Source organism: Vulpes lagopus, chromosome X (genome assembly GCF_018345385.1).
Source record: "Vulpes lagopus strain Blue_001 chromosome X, ASM1834538v1, whole genome shotgun sequence".
NCBI lineage: Eukaryota > Metazoa > Chordata > Mammalia > Carnivora > Canidae > Vulpes > Vulpes lagopus.
The window spans coordinates 114,528,259-114,553,128 of NC_054848.1; the positions used below are offsets into that span (position 1 = coordinate 114,528,259).

Sequence of the window (24,870 nt, forward strand, 5' to 3'; positions counted from 1 at the left end):
GTTATTGAGTGATTGGTTGGCTACTTTAAATTAGCTTTCCTCAGTGGTGTCTCTGAGCAAGTGTCATGTTGCTCTGAAGTATGAATGACAAGATGGTGCCATTCACTTGAGAGCGATGGTGAAGAGTGCTGCAAGCAGAGGGCACAGAACAGCGAGTGTAAATTTTCTAAGGCAGGAAGGAGCTTGATGCGTTCTAGAAAAGGAAAAGAAACCAGTCGGGCAGAGGAGAAAGTGGTACGAGGTGATGGAGATGGGGTGGGAAGAGGTAAACACAAGAGCATCAGACGGTTGACAAGAAAATGGAAAGGGGACAGAATGCTGACTGTGCCCACTTCAATCATTCTACCTAGGGCCTGAGGCATCCTAAGGCAGTGGTTCTAGATGTGAGCATACATCAGATTGCCCTAGAGGGCCTGTCAAAGCACAGAATGCTGTGTTCCGACTCCAGTCTTTGATTCAGCAGGTCTAGGGTGGAGTCCGTAAATATGCATTCCTAACAAGTTCCCAATGATCTTGATGATGCCGGTCCAGGCACCACACCTTGGGAACCACTGGGCCAAGGTCTCACTCCTGAAACTGAGATGTATGGATACCTGGGGAGTCGTGGAGGACACAGGAAAAACTCGACAAAAAAGTATCACGTGGCTCTTTGTATAAAGGATACTGTGTACTGTTTTCGACAATATTTGTGAGTACACTTTGATAAAAGACACAAGTGCTTTCTTCGCATAGATTTTCCTCAGCCAGACCTCTATAAAAAAAATACACAAAATAACATTAAATCATAGTGAAGGCATTCCTTTGGGGAGCTAAGATAATAGAGTCCAGGTACGTTTTTCTTCTGATTATGTAAGATATGTAGTAAACAATCTACAGGACACATTTCTTGAAAAAAAAAATCAATATCCCTTGAGGACTTGAGGGAAAATCTTATTTTAAGTTAAAATAAAGATATATAATGAGTAAGAATGCAAAATTTGCATAATGTTTTTAGAGAAAGTAGGAGACTTTAAAAACATTTTATGTTTGCATCAAGACGCTCCTGGCTCAGCTCCAATCCTTCTCTCTTCTTCCATTGGGGATATTTGAGAGAAGAAGTTTGAAAGGCACTGTTCTACGGCAACCCCTCTTAGACATCAGTCAGTGGTGAATGCATGTTTATGGTTCAATGAAGTACCAATTTTACTTGATGGCAAGACCTCGAGCTGGTGACCGTGAACAGCGGTTGAGGAAATTCACCCCACCGGTCCTGTGAAGCAGAGGGGTGAAAGGTAGACGATGCAGGCTGAGGGGCTTCTGAAACAATTGCCACCAGCCCGGGAGACGAGGAGGGGCCTGGGCCTGAGCGGTGGTGGCAGTGATGATGGACAACCAGCAACTACTACTGCACAGCAGGAAATGCTAAGTGAAGAGGAGAGACTGGGAAATGAGAGGAATAGGAAGTCGAAATTGGGGAGACATATTATTACTCAAGCAATAACAGCTTCTCACTATTCTAGACAGAAAGGATGAGGCTTTGGTAGAGTGACAACTTGCGGAACTTGGTGGCTTCCATCAATACAAGCTGATTTCTCCTTCAAGCTATGTGTCCAATATATTTCACCAGGGGTGAGGACTGTACCCCTGCTCCTGGCAGTCACTCCGAGAGCCATATGACAGAGGCCCCACCATCTTCTAACTACTCTGTGTCAACATGAGATCTCAAGTGTTGCCACAGCCAAGGAAGAGGGCATGGAGAACCACGCGGCGCCTCTGAAATGCTTCCACATGAAAGTACCAGAACCAGAGATGTTGGTACGCCCAGGACACCCCCGGAACGCATCATCTCATTATCTGTGCCAAATCCCAGGATGGGCATTAGGTACAGAAATGAGAAAGGCCCAATCCCTAATCTTAAGGAACCCGGACTCCATGAGAGAAGACAAGACAGGCCACATCGAGTCATGCGTATGCTAACCAAGGTAGCTTCTGTCCCCGAGCTTCAGACCAGCATGTATCAGCACCTGCACGGAGAAGCCAGAGACAATGAGGGTAAGTGTGGACGCACAGGCTGGCTCTACTAGGGGTGTAACCCTGAGCAAGTTAACCCCTACATGCCTCCGAGTCCTCATCTGTAAAAGGGAAACAAAGTTATTAAAGCTACCTCTTGGGAACCCGTGGGGATGACAAAAGATAATACGTGTAAAGTGGACCACCTGGCACACAGCGAGCACCCAATGAATTGTGGCCTTTATGCAGCATCTTGACATAATTACCTTGAGCTCAAAAACTGTACTAATAATATATAATAATACACAATATACAACAGTATATCCAGTATTTCATATGTAATGTTATATATAATATCGTTAGTGTAAACGATGTCGTTACGTACACCATACAGTTGTAGATAGAACAATATATAATAATCCTCTCCAGGGGATCCCTGGGTGGCACAGCGGTTTGGCGCCTGCCTTTGGCCCAGGGCGCGATCCTGGAGACCCGGGATCGAATCCCACATCAGGCTCCCGGTGCATGGAGCCTGCTTCTCCCTCCACCTGTGTCTCTGCCTCTCTCTCTCTCTCTCTGTGACTATCATAAATAAATAATAAAAAAAATTTTTTTTTAAAAATAATAATAATCCTCTCCAAACTGCTGCTTGTCCAGCCGTCTCTATTTCAATCGGTAGTGCCGTATGTTACTGTCCCCTTGCAAAGTTCACCATGCCACTTTACAGGACAAAGCCCAAAGTCAAAGTCCATAAAATTTTGCCTCTGCCTAGCATCATACCTCATCTCTTTGCCCCTCTCCCCACATAATGCTTACGTTTCAGTCACATAGGATTAATGGAATTTCTTTGCATGTGGTATTTGTAACAAACACCAAGCGGTATCAGTCCAGGCCCTTTTCAATGGGAACTCTTTTCCCTATCCAAGGGTTCATGACCCAGCAATTCTGTTTCTGCTGCATGACCCTGACCCCGACATATAGCGTACTGGTTTAGGGTTTACACACTGACCTTAGTAGGGCCAATCAAATTCTCTTTTTTCCGGGAAGTACTCTCTAAGTGAAGCTCTGAATTCAAATGGCCATATTTCACTATGGGTATGTTGAAGTATTGACAGCTGGTTGAGAAAGAAAGAGATGGGCTGAGTGGCTCAGACACTTAAGCGGCTGCCTTTAGCTCAGGTCATGACCTCAGGGTCTCGGAATCGAGCCCTACATTGGGCTTCCTCACATTCTCATTCCCCACATTCTCTCTCCCTCTGCCCCCTCCCTGCACTTGTATACCGTCTCGCTGCCTCTCTAAAATAAATAAATAATGCTTTTTAAAAAGAATCCTTCTAGCATTTCAACCTTTGGTTTCAATTTCTTGTTTTTGGAATCCTTGAGACTCCTTTTGAAATCTTTTAAAAAATATTTTTGTTTGGGGCACTTGGGTGGCCCAGTGGTTGAGCATCTGCCTTCGGCTCAGGATCACGATTGGGGTCCGGGGATCGAGGCCCACATCTGCTTCTCCCTCTGCCTATGCCTCTGCCTCTTTCTGTGTCTCTCCTGAATAAACAAATAAAATCTTTAAAAAAATTTTTTTGCTTGCTTAAGTAAGATCAAGATCACCTCTTCAGAAAAGTCATCCACAATTTCCCCAGGCAGACTGAGACACTTTTTTTTAATTATTACACTACGGAGATATTTCCATTAGAGCAGCATCACACTGCAATACTTTGGGCTTTATGTTCATGTGTCTATCTTCCCTTCTGTACTGTAAGATACTTGAGAGCAAAGGTCTTGTTTTTTCATCTCTGCTTCACAGAGTGCCCAGCATACAGAGGGCACCCTAGAGGAGCATATGACTATCGCCAGAGGTCAAAGAAGACATTCACAGTGGAGAATATTTCAACTAGATGAGGCTCTCATAGATGAGGACAGGTTTGCCAAGAAGGAAAGAGGAAGAGCCCTTATCTTCTTAAGGAAAGAAACTGGTTGCTTCTACCCCTTGGGCATTTCTCGAGTGACTTATTATAATAGCGTTGCTTAATCACTTTGTATCTGACTTCTGTGGACTCTGCAGTGAGCCAGAGGGAAAGACACACATGTCCTCATATAGCATTCCTAATGTGCCTGGTTTTCCCAGTTACTTATGCCACAGTTGGAGTAAATATGGGAGGAAGAAGGAGCTTGAATTAGGTATGCTCAGACCTTTGAAAGGATTTACAGAAAAGGGTGGTGTGGACATGATAGGCACCTCTAGCACTTAGTACCTACTCCCAGGAGAGGGAGCAAATACGTGTTCTCTAAATATCCTGTGAACTATAATCGAGCCCCTCAGGGGAAATCTTCCAATTCCTCTCGATATTCTTCTTCATGAACACATTTGATCTGTCCTATGGCCTCACTCATCTGAAAGGTGATTCAAACTAACCTATGAGCCGGCAGCTTCATTTTCAATCACCCAGCGCTATCAAGCTGTTGCATCCCTGAATAAACATCTGGATTTAACCAATTTTACTAAACAGACCTTTACATTTCAGATTGCATTGTTTGAATTTCTCAGCAGGTTACGTGAACACAAGGAAAAAAAGATTTAGGTATTACTTTGGATAGAAAAGGTCACAGTTTGATAGAAAATATTTAAGATTGGTTGGCACTGATACATATTTTTATGTTATTGTGTTCATAAAAATGTTATGTTTGTGAGAATCAAAAAAGTCATCTGGTTTACAAAATCTCAAGCCAGCTGGGCTGGTATCAGGAAAGGAAAAAATATACTTGAAGGATTTATGCATGCAAATATGTTTTATTTTTCAATGAAAGGATTGAATGACTAAGGTCAGGACATTATGTTGATAATGTCACAGGCCATTCTTCATGACATTTTTCAGTTCTGCTGGGTCTTTTTCCATGTACTTATTCTTGTAAAATACCAAGTCTTCTGTTGAGTTTTGTTGAGATTGTCCATCAGAATGTGATATTCTTGAAATGGGAAATGAGACAAAACTGGTCATTTCTTAACAGCAGCTGGGGACTAGATAATCATTTTGACTGTTACCTTGGCCATGGATGTGCTCACAGTGGCCAAATATCCAACCCATGTGTTTCAGGCTAGGTGTCTGTGGGAAGCAGCAGCCACAGGTCTAGTTATTCTTTCTGATCACCATTACGGTCAAACTGTCCCACAGTCGTCCCTTTCTCCCAGAGAACAACTGGCTTGCCCATTTCTCAGGCAATCACACTGATTTGTTGCTGAATGACTCGAATGGTTTAGCATCTGAAGGGCATCAGTGAGAAAAAGCATAGCCTTTCAGCACAGGTAAAATACCAGGTATCGGGTAGGTCCAGGCAGCCTTCATTTTATTCACTCAAAACCCATTCACTGGGGGATCCCTGGGTGGCGCAGCGGTTTGGCGCTTGTCTTTGGCCCAGGGCGCGATCCTGGAGACCCGGGATCGAATCCCACATCGGGCTCCCGGTGCATGGAGCCTGCTTCTCCCTCTGCCTATGTCTCTGCCTCTCTCTCTCTCTCTCTCTGTGACTATCATAAATAAATAAAAATTATTATTTATTTATGATAGTCACAGAGAGAGAGAGAGAGAGAGGCAGAGACATAATAGCCAAACTGTGGAAGGAGCCTCGGTGTCCATCGAAAGATGAATGGATAAAGAAGATGTGGTTTATGTATACAATGGAATATTCCTCAGCAATTAGAAACGACAAATACCCACCATTTGCTTCAACGTGGATGGAACTGGAGGGTATTATGCTGAGTGAAATAAGTCAATCGGAGAAGGACAAACAGTGTATGTTCTCATTCATTTGGGGAATATGAATAATAGTGAAAGGGAATATAAAGGAAAGGGAAAAGAAATGTTGGGAAATATCAGGAAGGGAGACAGAACATAATGACTCCTAACTCGGGGAAACGAACTAGGGGTGGTGGAAAGGGAGGAGGGCGGGTGTTGGAGGGGAATGGGTGACGGGCACTGAGGTGGACACTTGACGGGATGAGCACTGGGTGTTTTTCTGTATGTTGGTAAATTAAACACCAATAAAAGTTAATTAATAATAAAAAAAAATAAATAAATAAATAAATAAAAATTAAAAAAAAATTAAAAAAAAAAACCCATTCACTGGGATGCCTGGGTGGCTTAGCAGTTGAGCATCTGCCTTCAGCCCAGGTCATGATCCTGGGGTCCTGGGATCAAGTTCCACATCGGGCTCCCCACAGGGAGCCTCCTTCTCCCTCTGCCGATGTCTCTGCCTCTCTCTGTCTCTCGTGAATAAATAAGATCTTTAAAAAACAAAACAAAACAAAAAGCCATTCACTGAATTATAGGCATTGGCTTTACACATGTCTCCAGCATTTCAGGCAGCCTAGCAAGGAAGGCAGATGCATAAAGAGATCGTTTCAGTACAACATTCCAAGTGCACTGAATATTTGGGAGCCCAAAGGGGAGGCTCCCAACCCTGAGTGGAGGGGCCTGGCTGAATGTGCTAATTCTAGCAGGTGGGGGTTAGCCTGATAACTCAGAGCTACTACTGCCTTGGAGAAGCCCAGTATTCATTCCACATTCAACAAACCTTTCTTATGAAACTTTATGTGCCACTATGCTGGGTGATGAAAATTGAGTGATAAATCAGACATAGTCTCTGCCCAGAAGGAACTTTTGGTCTGGAGAGAGGAGACAAATATATGAACAACTGTAATGGAAGTCAGAATGAAAAAAAATACTATATTAGAAATGAATGCAGAGTATTGTGGGAACGTAGCAAAAAATGTCATGAATCCTGCCCAAGAGGCACTGAGGAAGGTTTCATGAAGGAAGTAGCAATTAACCTGAGCCTGAAAAATTATAGGATTTTTGATAGACTAAGAAGGAGGAATATGTCCTGCAGGCAGAGGGGAAGAACATCCAAAGTTATAGTGCCTTGTAGTCCCTAGAATACTGAGAGGAAAGCGGTCAATGGGTTGACTTGGACAAGGGTGATTAGATGGGAGATAATGATCTTAAGCAGGATAGGGTTAGCTTATGAAAATCTTTAAATGCCAAGGTTTAATTCTGTAGAGGGATCTGTGTTTCAGCAAGATGTGTGAGAGGCAGGTATGAGGTGGTATGAAAATCATGAGACTTGACCTTGCCACTGTCTAGCAGAAAGACCTAGAACAAGTTATCGAACCTCTCTGAACTTGCTTCTGCATGTATAGTATGAACTATTCCCAGTCCTCTGCTCAAACTCCCGCTGGAAGATTAAATGAACGATAAAGGTGAAATACCTCAAACAGAGTGTGAAATGTGGAAAATGCTTGGTGCATGATATGAGAACAGGAACGGGTGGCCGAAGGGTGGATGCTAGATTCGGGAGGCAAGAGGACTAGTTAGGATGCTACTACAGTGGTTCAACTGAAAAATGCTGAGGCCCAAATGGGAACTGTGGCCATAGAAAGGAGGAAACACAAGTAGGCAACCCCGATCTTGGAAACGAATGGGGGGAGAAGCAGGGAAGAAGAAGGAATCTAAAATGCCCCAAATTGTTCACTTGGATGGATGGAAATAATGCACAAACCAAGACAGGGTAGGATAGGCACTGAGGAGGCGTGGTGTGTGTGCCCGTACTTGGAGACATCTCCGATGCCTGCTCATGATATGATACCATCAGAACCTCTGTATGCTCCTTTGGCCAGGCCCTAGAGTCAGAAGGTGACCTTATTATATCCCTGACCAACTCCTCTTTGGCAACATCTAGTCAGAGTGCTGTATTCTCTATTTCCCATGCTATGCCATCCCTTAGGTTCATCTTTAATTGTCACTTCTTGCCATCAAAAGGGTAAGGTCTTGAGAGTCTATACTGAGTGTATGACAAAGTGGACAAACATGGCCAGCTTTCAGTGTAGGATGAGGCCTGCCTTTAATTGAGGAAAAAGGAGGCTTCCAAAGATCACACACAGTTGTTTATAGGTCATCCTTCCTAGGGCTTGTTGGCTCTATGTAGCAAATATTTCTTAAGTGCTCTCTCTGTCGGGGCCTACACTATATATATAATCATTTTTATATAGTAAATATATATAAAATATATAAATTTATATTTTGTATGGCAAATATATATGTAAAATCATTTTTTAAATCATTTTATATAGTAAATGTATATAAACACACACACACACACACACACACACACACACACACACACAAGATCCCTGGAAAATAAGTACTCATAAAACCTTGGCATGACTGATGATGAGTCTACAGAATTCCAGATGTGGAGGAGAAAATAAAACGAGCATAGACAAGGGATATGAAGGGTTAAGAGCAAGTTGGAATGTGAGATAGATAGCCAAGGGAAGGCCTCACCAAGAAGGTGACATTCAAGGAAAGGAAGTAAAGAAGCAAGCCATGTACTATTGTAAGGAAGAGCGCTCTCAGGAGAGAAAAACACCAAGGGCAAGGCCTAACGCCGGCCCTCCCTGGCCTGTTTGAGGAACAGCTAGAGTACCATCGTGACCCAGGTGGCACACTGGGAAGAGGCATAGAAGGTATTCCTCAGCCATTAGAAATGACGAATACCCACCATTTGCTTCAATGTGAATGGAACTGGAGGGTATTATGCTGAGTGCAGTAAGTCAATCGGAGAAGGACAAATATATGGTTTCACTCATATGGGGAATATAAGAAATAGTGAAAGGGATTATAGGGGAAAGGAGGGAAAATGAGTGGGAAAAATCAGAGAGGGTGACAACACATGAGAGACTCCTAACTCTGGGAAACGAACAAGGGTAGTGGAACGGGAGGTGGGCAGGGGGGGTGGGGTGACTGGGTGACGGGCACTGAGGGGGGCACTTGACGGGGATGAGCACTGGGTGTCAAACTATATGTTGGCAAATCGAACTTCAATAAATAAATAAATATATATATATTCTGTAAAGGGATATATAATATATATATATATGGTGGGAGCAGAGACACAAAGGGCGGGAAAGGGGGGCCATAGGTTATATGTGATTTAAGGACGTTACCTTTCTCTCCAAGCAAGATGGGGGCCACTAGGAGTTTTTGCAAAGAGGAGCAACACAGCCTAATTTCAATGTTAACACGTTCATCATGGCTGCACTGGAGGAGGGGGTGAGGGGGAGAGCCAAAGGACCAAGTGCCACAAAGGTGGTGAAAGCCAAAACCCAGAGTGCCGGTTACCAATTTATTCCTTCTCAGGTCCAAATTCAGTGTTTTCTGTCTCTTGATTGGACCCTAGCCAATACACTAGGTTAAACTACATTAATTTGTTTGAAATACTAGGCCCTCTCTCCTTCCACCCACCTCCAGTCCTGAATATCCAATCTTCTGGGGAAACCGGGAGTAACTGATGTTCAGCCCAAGATTCAGCCATCAGGGGCCCCATCCTTCCTTAATCACTTTCTATCTGGAGATATAACTAGCTGAGCTATAGCCATTGCTTAAAGTGTTCTCCAGCTGAAACTAAATTAATTCACGTTAACACATATTTAGATTAAGACATGATGGAGAAGATAACGTGGTGATAATAAAAAGTCGCTATAGAAAAATCAACTAAAATATTCATAAGTGCTAATTCCAGCTAACAGTACATAGATTTCTCTACTGCTTCTTTGGCAAAACTTTTTTCAGACCTAAGATTGTTACTCGATACGAAAATGAATGCTCATGAGAATAACTAAGAGTAATCATGTGCTTTACAAACACATAATTGAGAAAATAATAACAAAAAGGATGGAGAAAAAACATCAGTTTTGCTTTTAAAGGAAAATTCAAATGATGCTTCACCCAGCAATAGTTACGTAATCAACATTTAATGAGCTGCAAAATGCAGTACTCTTCTTAATTTCCAGCAGGTATTATAAGCTCATAAAATCATGTTATTTTAAGCGAGGAAGAAACTCATAACTATTACAGAGAGGCAAACTCTGCGCTATTTTGCCATAATAAGTTTTTTCCCCTTCCTGACATTCTAAATGCCTATAATTTTAGTCACCAAGACCCTACATAAAGTTTTACTAGCAGAAAGCTGAAGTACCTTATTATCTTTTCTATTTATAGGGCACAGATTCACCTGATATCTGGGTCTCTGGCGTCCTTATTTTTAAAGCCGAGACCACAAATGCAAAGAGACAACACCCTATTTAATCAGAGTTGATAATTGACCTTTGATTGACTGAACAATGAAACTGAATTAACTTACATCAAAATGGCTGTGTTAAAGTGAAGAAGGAAATTGCCACACAATAGGGGATAAAGCAAACTTATAATGGAAAGAGTTTTAAAATGGTTAGAATTGCTGGGCAGAAATGTCCATAGGTTGCAGCTTTTTAAAAAAAATTTCACCCACAATAGATGTGGCTTGTTTCAGGTGTCTTGGAGGTGCTTACTGAAAGCCTAATGAGGAGAGGCATGTAGGGAAAGCTCAACGGATCTTACATTTGAAATTTTTAAAAAGATTTTAATTATTTATTTATTTATTAATGAGAGACACAGAGAGAGAGAGACATAGGCAGAGGGAGGAGCAGGCTCCCTGAGGGGAGCCCCATGCAGGCAGGACTCGATCCCAGGACCCTGGGATCATGATCTGAGCTGAAGGCAGATGCTCAACCCCTGAGCCACCCAGGTGCCTCTCAACAGATCTTAGATTAAATATGTTGCATCATAGGATAAACATGTTATATGTTAAATGTGTCAACCAGGATGAGGCAGGAGTTAAGCATCAGGGTGTAACTACTCTTTCCCATACCTTCGCCATTCTAGGACGCATACGGGCGATTTTCTACATCTCTGTATCACCCATATTCTTATTTACTTAACACTGTTCTTTTAAATGACCTACATTTTCCACTTCAAGAAATTGTGCTTCATCTTAGTTCATAAGACCCATGAAATTAGAGGTGTTCTTACACTGATTATTTTCGCCACACATGAAAATGAATGCATAACTTTAAAATCGAGAAGGTTCCTACACATACACCCCAAACCATCCCATACCTCACTTTTTTCTTTTGCTTTTTTTAAATTTAAATTCAATTAGCCAACATATAGTATATCATTAGTTTCAGATGTAGAGTTCAGTAATTCTGGTCATGCCTCACTTTTAATTCTGCCTCTGCCACTTCCTAGGCCTGTGATCTCAGGGAAGTTGCCTAATCTTTTGAGTTCCACCACAGAGCAAGGTGTCTTACATGCAGGAAACGCCTCTTTCCCTTTGGGGCTACATGGTAGATGCTGGGAATGAATACAAATATGACATGGATATTGCCTTCATCGAGTTCACATTTTAGTTGGAGAGTTCAACACATAAAAGCACTTGCATATACCAGTCTATAACACACAAATGGTATCTTGTTTCATTTTTTAAAGATTTTATTTATTTGAGAGACAGAGAGCGAGCTAGCACGAGGCAGGGGCAGGACAGAAGGAGAAGCAGGTCCCCCACCTCACTGAGCGGGGAGCCAGACATGGGGCTCGATCCCAGGACCTTGGGGTCATGACCTGAGTCACAGACAGAAGCTTAACCAACTGAGCCACCCAGGTGCCCTTGCTTTGTTTTGTTTTGTTTCAGTTTAGGGCTTAAGAGACAGTTTCCACCGTGAATTGAAATTTGGTCATAATATGCTACATCTCTCTATAGATCTGTTACTAAGAACTGGAACATTTTCTTCTGAGTTAGTTTATAATCGTGGCTCACATTTTTATTTTTTCAGGATTCAGTATTTGGACTACTTCCCAAAACATTAGAGACCAGGTTAGAAGCTTAAAAAAAAAATGCAAATCTGGACAATCAGGAGATTCAATGGAACAGGAACTATTTAGAGTCAGCAGAGACAGAAAATTCTATCAGGCAGCTGAGACAAGTCAATGACCACAGTTTGGCAGTGAACCGGGTACCAAGATTTCTGGCAATGCAAGTCCAAAGAGGGGAAACACGGGGGATCTTTTCTGTAGTCATTGTTTGAAGAGAGAAAGCACACGGATTCGTCTACAGAAACAGGCTTTGTTGCCGCAGAGGACAAAAGTCTGATGATAATCACGTGCGTCCCTGCGTAAGAAGCACCAAGGCGCGGAGTGCACAACATTTCCCACCGTAAAGACACAGAGAACTACAAAAGACACAGAGGCACTGTTCACAAATAGGCCATGCTCGGCTAGAGCCTTTAAAGAGCCAGAGACTAGGACATTCCATCATAGCTGAAGGGAGGCACCTCTGCAGAGCACCTCTAACATTTGCTACCCCCAACCTTGCCCAGAGCCTCACGTTTGGGTCAGGCCACCAGGAAAGCTGTACGTCTCATCTCACTACTTCTCATCTCACTGACCCCAGACTCAGGCCCATAACTCGGTCTGGCCAAGGAACCGTGAACTAACGTATCAGGTGGCACTTTCTAGAAGCTCTCAGGGCCATCACGGGGCATAGGATTCTTCTCTCTCACTGTGCCCTCTGCCCCGAGGCTGGCAGGTCTCGGAAAGGGCCGGCTCCTTCAGCCTAGCTCTCAGAATGAAGGAGGTACGGAGCAGAAGTGCACTCGACCCGTAAAGGTTGTGAAGGGTGAGTCTTTGTTGGAAGCTCCGGAGATGTGGAGGCCGTTACTGTAGGACTTCACAGAAACTGTTGGAGAGGCCCAAATACACTGGAAAGAAGGCTGCTTTGCTTTCGTGGAGTCACTCTGAGCTGAGCTGGTGTTCCACCAGAATGTTCTGTGCTATCTTAGGTGGAGAATGCAACTTCCATCTTACAGTTTTTAATTCAGGGAGAGCCAGTTGACTTCCTCAGTTTATGGAGCAAATAGTTTTACCAACTATCCCCGAGGAGCAGGTCAAGAACGAACGTTGTGGGCAGCCCAGGTGGCTCAGTGGATTAGCGCCACCTTCGGGGTGTGATCTTGGAGACTCGGGATCGAGTTCCCGTCAGGCTTCTTGCATGGAGCCTGCTTCTCCCTCTGCCTGTGTCTGTCTGTCTGTCTGTCTCTCCTCTCTGTGTCTCTCATGAATAAATAAAATCTTAAAAAAAAAAAAAAGAATGAATGTTGAGCTAGCTACAAAATGCCCAGAGGGATCCGTGGAGAAGAAAAAAGGAAGACTGACACATAGCATTTTTTTAATGCGCTAGATGCTTTACATATATGATTTCATTGAATGCTCACGGTGACCCCCTTTTTCCTGCCGTCTTACAAATGCCATTCCGAGGGGCTGGAGAAAGTGGCCACAGTCGAAGAGCTACTTACTGAGATAGCTGGGATTTGAGCCTGGATCTGACTGATTTCCAAAGTCTTCACTCTTTCCATTATCTTCTTCCTATTACAGGCTTCCCACTGCTCAAGTCAGGATGAATTGATGACACAGACACAAGGCATCATTCCAAGGACCACTAGAGAAGTCTTTGGAAGCCTAGTGTTGCATTACGTTTAAAGATAAAGGGGTCAGGTGGTAAAGGATCATCCGATATGTATATAGGCCTATAATTTGGGTTTAAGATTAATTCCAGTATTAGCTATAGTTTAGTATTTTAATTATGAAGTAATAGTCATAGAGGATTTGGAAAATACAAAAATCACAAGTGAATATTTACCGACTCTCTTGAGGGTCAGGAATTTATAAATTTAAAAGCGGTGGGGAAATGTCAAAGCAAAAGACATATTTGACTATGTAAATGTTAAACAAATGCTGCATCTCAGGTATAGGCTCTATTCTTTTTTCCACGTATAGGCTTTAAATTGTGGCAGATACTACTTGTGACATATTCGATAGTATTCTTAGTGGATAATCTGGTCTTTCTATTCATTCTTGTGATAATATGGTTTTGTAGAATATGTTCATTAATGTATGTTGATTGATATGTGTTAATATTCATGAATATGCATTAGTAATATGGGCTATACCTCTTTCACATGTTTGGTTGTGAACTGGAACTAGAACCTGGGGGTGTGGAGCAGAGTAGACGGGGGCGGGGATACCCGAGAAATCTAACATCAAGAGAGGTCATGACTACTGGCCTGACGTGGCACTGCAGAGAGGGCAGGCAGCATTGGGACCTAGCCATGCAGTGGGTGCACAGGGTCAAGGATGCGGGACGTTTCTCATGGACCAAATGTGACATGGGGCTGCTCTCCTGCTGTGGCGTGGAAATTTCTGATATTTGAAGAAACTAGATGTCTGTGTGGCTTCCTCTTCCCTGTTCTCATAGTCTGTATTTGTCAGTGGATACTCTGTGTAGCTTATCCTAATTGATAACAATAGAGAGAACGTTTCAGTTCATATAATCAGGAAGGCTCCTTCTTAGCTTATCTAAAAGTGGCACAACTTTGGTCGGCTTCTGTAGTGTGAAGGTGAGGGTATCAGATGGTGGTCACAGGAGCTTCACCAAGTCTCCGCTCTCCCTCCAGTCCTCTGCTTCCAGTTCTTGAGCCTAGAGGTGATGTGTACAGTGTTCTCTGACATGAAGTCTTTGCTCTTAGGCTTAAAGTGCACGGGGGCCGTGCATTCCTCCCAGCAGTAGTCGCTTCACCGCTAACCTGTTTGGGCCTAGAAATGTTCCTCATCTGTAAATGTGATTTAAAACCTAAGCCATGAATATGTCTTATTAAAACAAAAGGTTTAAAAAAATGTGACGTGGGGGCCAGGTAGTAGGGAGAGCTATTCACCCGAAGCCTTTTTAAAAATCTTGCCAACGCAGACTGCCTACCAGGATAAGGTGATCCCAATAGAAGACCAAAATGCCAAATTCTTGGGACAAAAGGGAGGTACGTAGTGGGAATAGATGACCGCCATTGGGGGATCTCTAAAGAATACACACGTGTGCTCCCAAGGCAAAGAGTCAGACCTGACCATCCACCAAGCCCAAGGAAGGGCAGCTGTAGACATTTGCTGCAACCAGAGACAGAAAGAACAGATTCCTTAAGTTCTGATCAGGATGGAACTTGCTGACCCCGGCCTCTTCTCCCACCTGTCCTCTATCCTAGAGAGGTCAGAAACTGTAGCCACATGCTTATGCGGAGACGGGGGTATGGGGAAAGGAGAAAAGGTATAAGGGAGAGATGCACACATGGAGGCTAGAATTCCTCACTTTGAAGTTCGAAGTTTTGTTATTCTTACCCTAGACTACATCTATTCTCACAAAAATTGAACTATTAGAAGTGAAAGCAACCAGTGGCCTTTATATCGACTGAGACTGAGTAGATAAGCTATGAAGAGTGTCTAAAATTTCATTCACAGGCTCAAACGCTATATTCCACAAGACAGATTTAAAGTAGCAGTGGAGAAAAAGAAAAAAAAAACTTCTTATTGCTCAGTGTACTTTACACAATTGCTTTTGTCTTCCTCCATGATTTGAAAGGCAAGCACCCCCTTTTTGTACTAGGGTTCACTTAAGCATTCAGGTTTTTTTTTTTCTTGACACAGGTACTGAGCACCTACAATGTGCCAGGTTGTGTTCTAGGAACTCAGGAGATTGCAGTGAGGGACGCTCAGTGTTTGAGCATCTGCCTTCAGCTCAGGATGTGATCTCGGGGTCCAGGGATCGAGTCCCACATCGAGCTCCCCTCTCTCTGTGTCTCTCATGAATCAATACGTGAAATATTTTTTAAATAAATACATAATACATAAAATCTTTTTTAAAAAAGGAGATTGCAGTGAATAGAAGATGAAGCTTACATTCGGGGGGGGGAGAGAAAGCAAAAAAAATTACTTACATATGAATAAAAATACAATATCTGATAAAGATACTTGTATTGAAAGAGGATTAAAATACGGACATGTGGTCATGACTAAGGGGAGACTGCTGGTAAAATAAGAGTTTCAAAGGTGGTCTTGCGAGGAGGTAAGATGTAAACTGAGATCTGAAGTGAGAAGTAGACAGCTGTGTACAGTTTTTGGAGAATATTATCGTCAGAGGGAAGAACTAGAAGAGCCCCAAGGAAAGAGCTAGATTGGCTTGCTCAAGGGACAGAAAGAAGGCCTGTGACAAGAGCATACTGAGCTAAGCAGAAAGTGCTGGGGACTGACTGACGTTGGAGAGGCAGGTCCAGGTCATGCACAGGCTTGTTCTTAAGGCAGGGTAAACAGTGTGGACTGTATTCCAAGTAAAATGGCAAGCCACTGGAGGATTTTAAGCGTGGCAGTGACATGGTAAGAATTACATTTTAAAAATATCACGCTGGCTACTGTGAGTGAGGCCATGAGGAATTAGGAGCAGAGAGATAAGTTTGAAAGCCATTAAAGTCCAAGCAGGGGTGCCTGGGTGGTGCAGTCAGTTAAGCAACCAACTCTTGGTTTCAAATCGGGTCGTGATCTCAGGGTCATGAGATCGAGTCCCGCGTCAGGCTCTGTGCTTGGCATGGAGTAGTCTGTTTGGGACTCTGCCCCTACCCCTTGCTCTCTCTCTTTCTCTCTCTAAAATAAATAAATAAATCTTTAAAAAAGGTTGAAGCAGAATATAGTGATGCCTGAGACTAGAGTGGTGGTGGAAGAAATCAGAGGAAGTGGACATATTCAGAAGCTATTTTGGAAGGAGAGTTGAGAAGATATGTTGATGGATTGAATTCAGAAAACTGAGGAAAGATCAAGGAGTATTCTGAAGTTTTTGGCTTAAGCAATTACATTAATGGTGCTACCGTTTGCTGACATGTAAAAAGACTTGGTCAGTAAATGACTACTTATTTCATTTTCAATGAAGGGGAATTGAGCATGTAAAAAAGCTGAAACAAATAGTCTATTTGAGGGACGCCGGTGTGGCTCAGCTGTTGAATGTCTGCCTTTGGCTCAGGGCATGATCCCGGTATCCCAGGATCAAGTCCTAAAGTCCTACATCAGACTACCCATAGGAAGCCTGCTTCTCCCTCTGCCTACGTCTCTGCCTCTCTCTGTGTGTCTCATGAATAAATAAAATTTAAAAAAATAAAAATAAGAAGACTAGGAGAGCTTAGAGCTTAGAGCTTAGAGCGAAGTCAAAAGGCCTGTTTTTCACGTGCTGGATTGGAGATGCCTATTTGGCATAGGAAAAGATATTGTGTAGGATTTAATATGTCCTGATAAGTCAGAAGTGGTGATGTCATGGTAGGATACAGATTTGGGATCCTTTGAATATAGTTATTATTTAAAACCATGTAGCAAATGAAATCACTTGGGAAGTGAGTAGAGTAAGAACAGAAAAAGTGGCCCAGGATCAAATTCTTGGGATACCATTTTCTAGAGGTCTAAGGGAAGAGAAGCCAAGAAAAGAGACTAAAAAGGATCAGCCATTGAAATTTAAGAAAAAACACTAGTGTGCAGGGTCGTGGAAGCAGATAGAAAATATTTCAACAAGAAAGGAATACTTATCCATGTGAAATGCTACTGAGCAATTAACTGAGAGGGAAATAATGAGGTGACCACAAGTCATCTCAATAGCAAAATAAGATATTTGACTTCCCTTTATGGACCTTATTAATGTCTTCTGTACTTGCAAACAGTCAACAAATGTTATTGGAAAATGCAGTCATGTTTGTAGTTGTTTATCAACTTTGAAATTTGTTGTGCTTTCTTAGCCTAAATACATATATTCACTTTCACACCTGAATTTGTTTCTTTTTCATAAATGGGTTCCCCAAATTGTAAAAGCTTCTGGTGGCACAAACCCTGAATCTACATGTTGAGGATGGAGATACACAAATGTACCATTTCTTTCAAACATATTCAGAAATGAATGAGAACTTGATATGTTAGCCTAATCTAAAATTTTTGACTCATACCTCTGCCCTATCGGCTCTGCAGTTGAAATCTACTCCTTTCTTCAATTTCGTATTTTGAAGACTAAGAGTAGTGATCTTGTTTCTTTATGGATGACTATTATTAGGTTAATCTGTTTGTTTCTTATTTTGGTGGACTGTAGAGACTTGACAACTAGGATTATTTGTGACATTTAATATTTTTACCTGATGTGAATCTGTTATTATTAATTTTTCCTAGAACCTGGTGAACACTCTTATTTTCTAAATGTAATGCCTTTCTTGAGATCAGACACATTATTCCCATGTGTTTTCCTGCAATATTGTTTCTGTTTCATATGTTCTCACCTGTTTTCCAGCTATCTTTATTTGTAGCTCATATCTATTGGACCCCTCCACCATATTTACTATCACCGCTTTCATTATTTTCATCTCTCCTTTACTCTGGGTTCTAGAAGTTTCTCAGGGTTGGCTTCTTATTTACGAATTCAATTTTCTGAGGTGTCAATTCTACTCATTCCTTCCACACAGTTATTTTTCCCCTGTGTTATTCATCTTTCAGTAATCTATCCTTTCTTTATATTTACAAAAATAGCAAGGGAAAATGTGATAGGAACTTGAATTTCGTCACAAAAATATCACAGAGATGCTGGCACTGTACATTATATTCCTCCTCATCCCAATCTCCCCAAGCAGAGAGGTCTTAAAAGTTATCTCTGAAAAAAAAAAAAAAAAAAAAAAAAAAAAAAAAAAAAAAAAAGTTATCTCTGGAATTCATTCTAGTGTTGATCATATACCAAGAAAGCACAGAAAGGGGGTACCTTTAGGAGAGTTGAGAATAGGTTTCTGACTGATGTTGCATGGAAACGTTAGGGCTAAAGAAAGACCCTGAGGCTTTGGCAGGCCTTGACACTCCATTGTTCATCTGCAAAGCCAGAGAAAAAGTTAATAGGGAGGAAGTCCAGGAAGCAGAGAGCTAAAAACATTACTTGATGTATGTTCACATTAGTACTTCAGCATTGCTTGAGAATGCAAGAAAGTTGAAGTCATCAGATCTGTTAAGTGACTCCAGCAGCAAACTGAAAGAGATGGATGTCACCAGAGAGCCCACCAAGAAACTTGGGACAGGTCGACTAGTGAAAGGCTTTGCCTGCTGAAGCCACTCCATAAAGACTGGATGAAGTACCTGCTTCCATAAATGCACAGACACTAACAAAAACCCACAAGGATAATAATCAAGGAAATAGGACATTTCTAAAGGTGACTAATAAAACCCCAATTACCAGGGCACCTGGATGGTTCAGCAGTTGAGTATCTGCCTTCAGCTCAGGTTGCGATCCCGGGGTCCTGGGATAGAGTCCTGCATCAGGCTCCCTGCTCAGCAGGGAGTCTATTCTCCCCCTACCTATGTCTCTGCCTCTCTCCATCTCTCTCATGAATAAATAAATAAAATCTTTTTTAAACCCTATCTATTGACACTAAAAAAATGGAGATCTATGAACTATGTGACAAATAATTCAGAATAACCCTCTTTAAAAATTCAGTAAGGGGCTCTGGCCTGGGTCAGTCAGTGTAGCGTGCAACTCTTGATCTTGGGGTTCAAGCCCCATATTGGGTGTAGAGATTACTTACAATCTTTTTGAAAAAAAAAGACATCCAGTGAAGTACAAGAAAATACAGACAACTAAGTGGAATTAGGAAAACAGCATGAACAAAATGAGAAATTCAACAATAAAATAGAAACGATTTTTAAAAACCCCAGAAATTCTAGGGCTAAAGAACACAATGAATGAACTGAGGAATTCAATAGAGAACTTCAATAACAGACTTCACCAGCAGAAGAAAGAATAAGTAATTGGGAAAACAGGTCATTGAAATCATCTAGTCAGAGGAGAAAAAAAAAGAGTAAAAAAAGTCTACATAAATTACAGAATGCTCTTAACAGAAACAATCTGCATGTTATTGGAGTTTCCAGAAAGAGAAGAGAGGGAGAAAGAGGCAGGAAGCTTATTTAAAGAAATAATGGCTGACAACTTCTCAAACCTGGGGAGACATTTGGACGTCCAATTTCATGAAACTAATAGGTCATTCCAAAATTCCAACCAGAGAGGAGTTGGGTGGGGGGATGGGTGAAATAGACAAAAGGGACTGAGGTACATTTGTCTTGATGTACTCAGAAAAAGCACTGAGATATGTATAGAATTGTTGCATCATTGTATTGTACACCTGAAACTAATATAACATTGTATGTTAATTATACTTTAATTTGAAAAATTCCAACAGAAAATGTTCTTCTCCAAGACACATTAAAATAAAACTATCTAAAGTCAAAAACAAAGAAAGAATTTTAAAAGAAGCAAAAGAAAACATTTTCACACATATAAGGGAACACCCATAAGGCTATCAGCATATTTCTTAGCAGAAATCTTGCAGGACAGGAGAGAGTGGGATGATATATTCAAACTGCTGGAAAAAACCCTACTAACCAAGAATGCTTTACCAGGCAAAATTGTCTTTCAGAAATGAAGGCAAGATAAAGAGTTTCCCAAACAAACAAAAACTGAGGGAGTTCACAACCACTAGACTTGCCTTACAAAAAGGAGTTCTTCAAGCAAAAACAAAAGAGCAATGATTAGTAATATGAAAACATATGAAAAAATAAAATATACCAGCAAAGGTAAGTATAGAGTCAAATTCAGAATATTCTAACACTGTAATATTGTGGTGTGTCAATCACTTAACTGACATATAAAATATTAAGTACAAAAGAACTAAAAATAACTATAGCTACGATGATTTGTTAAAATTATATACAATATAAAAAGAGGTAAACTGTGACACACACAAAAAAACATAAATATAGGGGAGAAGTAGGAGGGTAGAATTTTTATGTGGGATCAAAGTTAAGTTATTATCAGTTTAAAAAAAGACTATTATCCATAAGATATTTTATGTATGTTCCATGGTAACCACAGAACAAAAGATTATAGCAGATACACAAAATATAAAGATAAGGGAATCAAATCATACTATTATGGAAAAGCATCAATTTACAAAGGAAGACATCAGAAAAGAAAGAAAGAAACATTGCAAAGCAGCCTAAAAACAATTAATAAGATGACATTAGTAAGTTCTTATCTGTCAATAATTACTTTCAATGCAAATGGATTACATTCTCCAATCAAAAGGCATAGAGTGACTAAAAAGGTTTTTTTAAAAAGATGTAACTATATATTGCCTACAAGGGACTCAATTCAGATATAAGGGCACGTAGAAACCCAAAGTGAAGGAATAGGAAAAAATATTCCATGAAAATAGAAACCAAAAGAGACCAGGGTAACTATGCTTCTATCAAAGCAGACTTTAAATCAAACCTGTCACAAGACAAAAGAAGGTGACTGTATAATGATAAAGGGGTCAGTTCATCAAAAGGATATAATGATTGTAAATATATGTACACGCAACAATGGAGCACCTAAATAATACTAAGCAAATATTAACAGACCTGAAGAAAGAACTGACTGATGGATAAATAAAGAATATGTGTGTGTGTGTGTGTGTGTGTGTGTGTGTGTGTGTGTGTGTGTGATGGAATATTATTCTGCCTTACAAAAGTAGGAAATCCTAGCAGCGGATTGTGCAGACATGGCCAAGATTAAGGCTCAAGACTTTCACAGCAAGAAGAAGGAACTGCTGGGCAGCACCGGTGGCGCAGAGGTTTGGCGCCGCCTGCAGCCTGGGGTGTGATCCTGGAGTCCCAGGATCCAGTCCCGTGTCAGGCTCCCAGCATGGAGCCTGCTTCTCCCTCTGCCTGTGTCTCCGCCTCTCTCTCTCTCTCTCTCTGTGTCTATGAATAAATAAAAAAAAACTTAACAAAAAACTTAAAAAAAAAGAAGGAACTGCTTACACACCTGGAAGACCTGAATTCGGAGCTGTTCCAGCTGTGCATCACCAAAGTGACAGGTGGCACGGCTTCCGAGTTCTCCAAGATCCGAGTTGTTCATAAATCCATTGACCGTGTTCTCACCATCATCAACCAGACTCACAAAGAGCAGCTCAGGAAATTGTACAGGTAAGAAAGCCAAGCCCCTGGATCTGTGGCCCCAGAAGACACGTGTCATGTGCCACCAACTGAACAAGCGTGAGGAGAGCCTGATGACCAAGAAGCAGCAGCAGATGCAGCGGCTGTACCCACTGTGGAAGTATGCAGTCCAGACCCGGGCTTCAGCATCAATAAAACACAAACAAAACAAAGTAGGATTTCTCCTTTTGCAACAGTGGGGATGGACTTTGAGGGCATCACACTAAGTGGAGTAAGGCAGACGGAGAACAACGAACACTACGCTCTCACTCACGTGCGTTATCTAAAAGGGCCGGACTCATAGAAACAAGAAGTAGATTGGTGGCTGTCAGGGGTGGGGAGGGTGGAAATGGAGAGATGTTGATCAAAGGATACGGACCTCCAGCTATAAGACGAAGAAGTTCTGGGATCTAACGTACAGCATGGTGACCAGAACTCACAGTGCTCTGTCGTACACTTGCGAGCTGAAAGAGAGTAGACCTTAGCTGTCACCAAAAGACAATGGTAATTATGTGAGAGGACTGACCTGTTAACTAACCTTATGTGATCATCATTTCACTGTATATGCTAAATCTCTTCTCTACACACATTTCACTCTAATTATCACAATGGGCACCTAAAACTTCTATGTGTTATATTTCAATATGCCTCAGTAAAGCTGGAAAAAAGTGACAGCAAAGGAAATAGAAGTGATTCAGAGGACAGAAGAGGAGGAGGAGCAGGAAGAGAGGAAGAAAGGAAGGTGGAAGAGGAGGAGGAAGAGGAAGAGGATAAGAAAAAGAGAAAGGGAATGAGAAGGAGCAGCGGCTCCAGCAGGAGTAGCTATAGCCAGCATCTCCGTCCGTGAGGGGGCGGAGGTAGCAGCCCAAGAGCGAAGTGTTTTGCATCCACAAGAAAAAAAAAAAAAAGCAAGAAGATGTTATGAAATAGGTATAATCAAAAAAAGTTCTTGAAACTTAAAAATATGGCCACTAAATGTAAAATGTAGTTAAAATATAATATGGACATCTCCTTCTAGGCAGAAGAGAACTGAGAGAAGAAAACTACAAGGAAAAGTGTAAAGGAAATTCAATACAGGCTGCCGAACACCCAACAAACAGATGTTCTGGAAAGACAGAAGCAGACAGGAGGAATTGAGAGAAGAAACAAAAGCAAACTTCCTGGAGCAAATGGACTTCAGTGGCCCGAGCGTAGGAGCCCAGTAGGTGCCCGGCCCAGATTCAAGGTGACAAGTTCCACATCCGGACACATGATTGTGACATTTCAGAACAGAAATTTAAAAATTTTTTTTAAAAAGGTATTTCTGGGGCACCTGAGTGCTCAGTTGGTCAACTGTCTGCCTTTGGCTCAGATCATGATCTTGGTGTCCTGGGATCGAGCCCCACATCCAGCTCCCTGCTCAGCAAGGAGTCTGCTTCTCCCTCTGCCCCTCCACCCTGCGTGTACGTGCACTCTCTCTCTCTCTCTCAAATAAATAAATGAAATCTTTCTTAAAAATTAAAAAAATAATAATGAATAAATAAAAACCCCCACACAGCCAAAGTATTTCTCAAGGTTGAGAAAAGGATAAGATGAATTTTCAAACGTGCTGAAATCCATGTTCCTCTCGGAAAGCTAACAGAATACGTAAGGGAGTAAGCAGACAAAGGAAGACATGCAGTCAGGAGGCAGTGTAATCAACCTAAGCGAGCAGAGAAGACGTGTCCCAAGCATCACAGCTGTGCGGCAGGCCCACCAAGCATCCTCCTACCACGAGTCGTTCAGAAATATTGTCTGCAGTTGTTCGAAGGTAAGTCTGTTAATATATTACTTCAAGTTACAAAAAGAATCAACAGAGGAGCTTTAAAAAAAAAAAGTGAAAAAACCATCCTGGGAGAAGGTGGAGATGTACCATGTACAACACTAGCAAATCAAGGGACAGTGACATATATAGTTCTTTAGAAGCTTCTCAGTAACCAGAAGCAGGAGTTAAAAGAGCTAAAGGAACAGGGCTGATGGTTGAGAGACAAGGAGCAAGGGAACGTTGCTTTTCATTGTAAGCTGATGAAGCTGCTGATGAACGGAGTGGATCAGAGTCAAGGAGACCAGTCAGGGGCTCCTGGAACTGTCTGGCCACGAAATGTGGAAGTCCCCAAGGAGAACACCGGCGGTGAGCACGGAAGAGAAAACTACTAGTGGGCGACCAGTGTATAGTTGAAGATGACTCCAGTGTTTCCAGATCGAGGGATTTGAGTTAAGAAGCTTTCTTAATTCAAAACAGTGTTGGGTTTTTGGTTTTTTGTTTTTTGGTTTTTTTTTTTTCTGTTTACACGCAGCCCTCTTACGCAAATAGAAAAATTGCTACACCAGTGGAGGAGACCTCATTGGTCCATTTTCATTATTGATATTTTCCAATATATCCTTTACCTGCAGTAGTGTCAGGCTGTATAACTCCAAAGTTTCACGGGTACCCACAGCTCAATCACTCCGAGTGGAATGGGGAAATACAAAGAAAATGACTTTACAGAGTGTTGTAGAAAGAGACTTTTTTGATGGCGGGCAGAGTAGGGATTAAATCAGTGTGGCTTCATCTATACATCCAAAAATAATCACTATTGTAAGATAAAAGAGTGATTTTTTTCATGGGAGATTAAACTTGCCTTTAAAATCTCTCTGCTGGGGGCACCTGAGTGGCTCAGCGGTTGAATGTCTGCCTTTGGTTCAGGGCGTGATCCTGGGGTCCTGGGATCGAGTCCCGCATCGGGCTCCCCGCAGTGAGCCTGCCTCTCCCTCTGCCTGTGTGTCTCTGCCTCTCTCTGTGTGTCTCTCATGAATACATAAATAAAATCTTAAAAATGAGATAAAATAAAATCTCTCTGTTGACTTCTGTAACCAGGGATGTTCCACACCTCTGTGTTGACAGAGCAATAGTGAAGCAATGGTAGGAAAACTGAGGCTGGGGATGCCTGTGTGGCTCAGCGATTGAGCACCTGCCTTTGGCCCAGGGCATGATCCTAGAATCCCAGGATCGAGTCCCGCATCGGGCTCCCTGCATGAGCCTGCTTCTCCCTCTGCCTGTGTCTCTGCCTCTCTCTCTCTCTTTCTCTCTCTGTCTCTCATG

At 41.9% G+C, this 24,870-nt stretch overlaps 1 pseudogene; it reads left to right on the forward strand.

Annotated features, from left to right (window-relative positions):
• Positions 1-21,334: 21,334 nt before the first annotated feature.
• Positions 21,335-21,997, forward strand: LOC121482695 (annotated as a pseudogene).
• Positions 21,998-24,870: the final 2,873 nt, after the last annotated feature.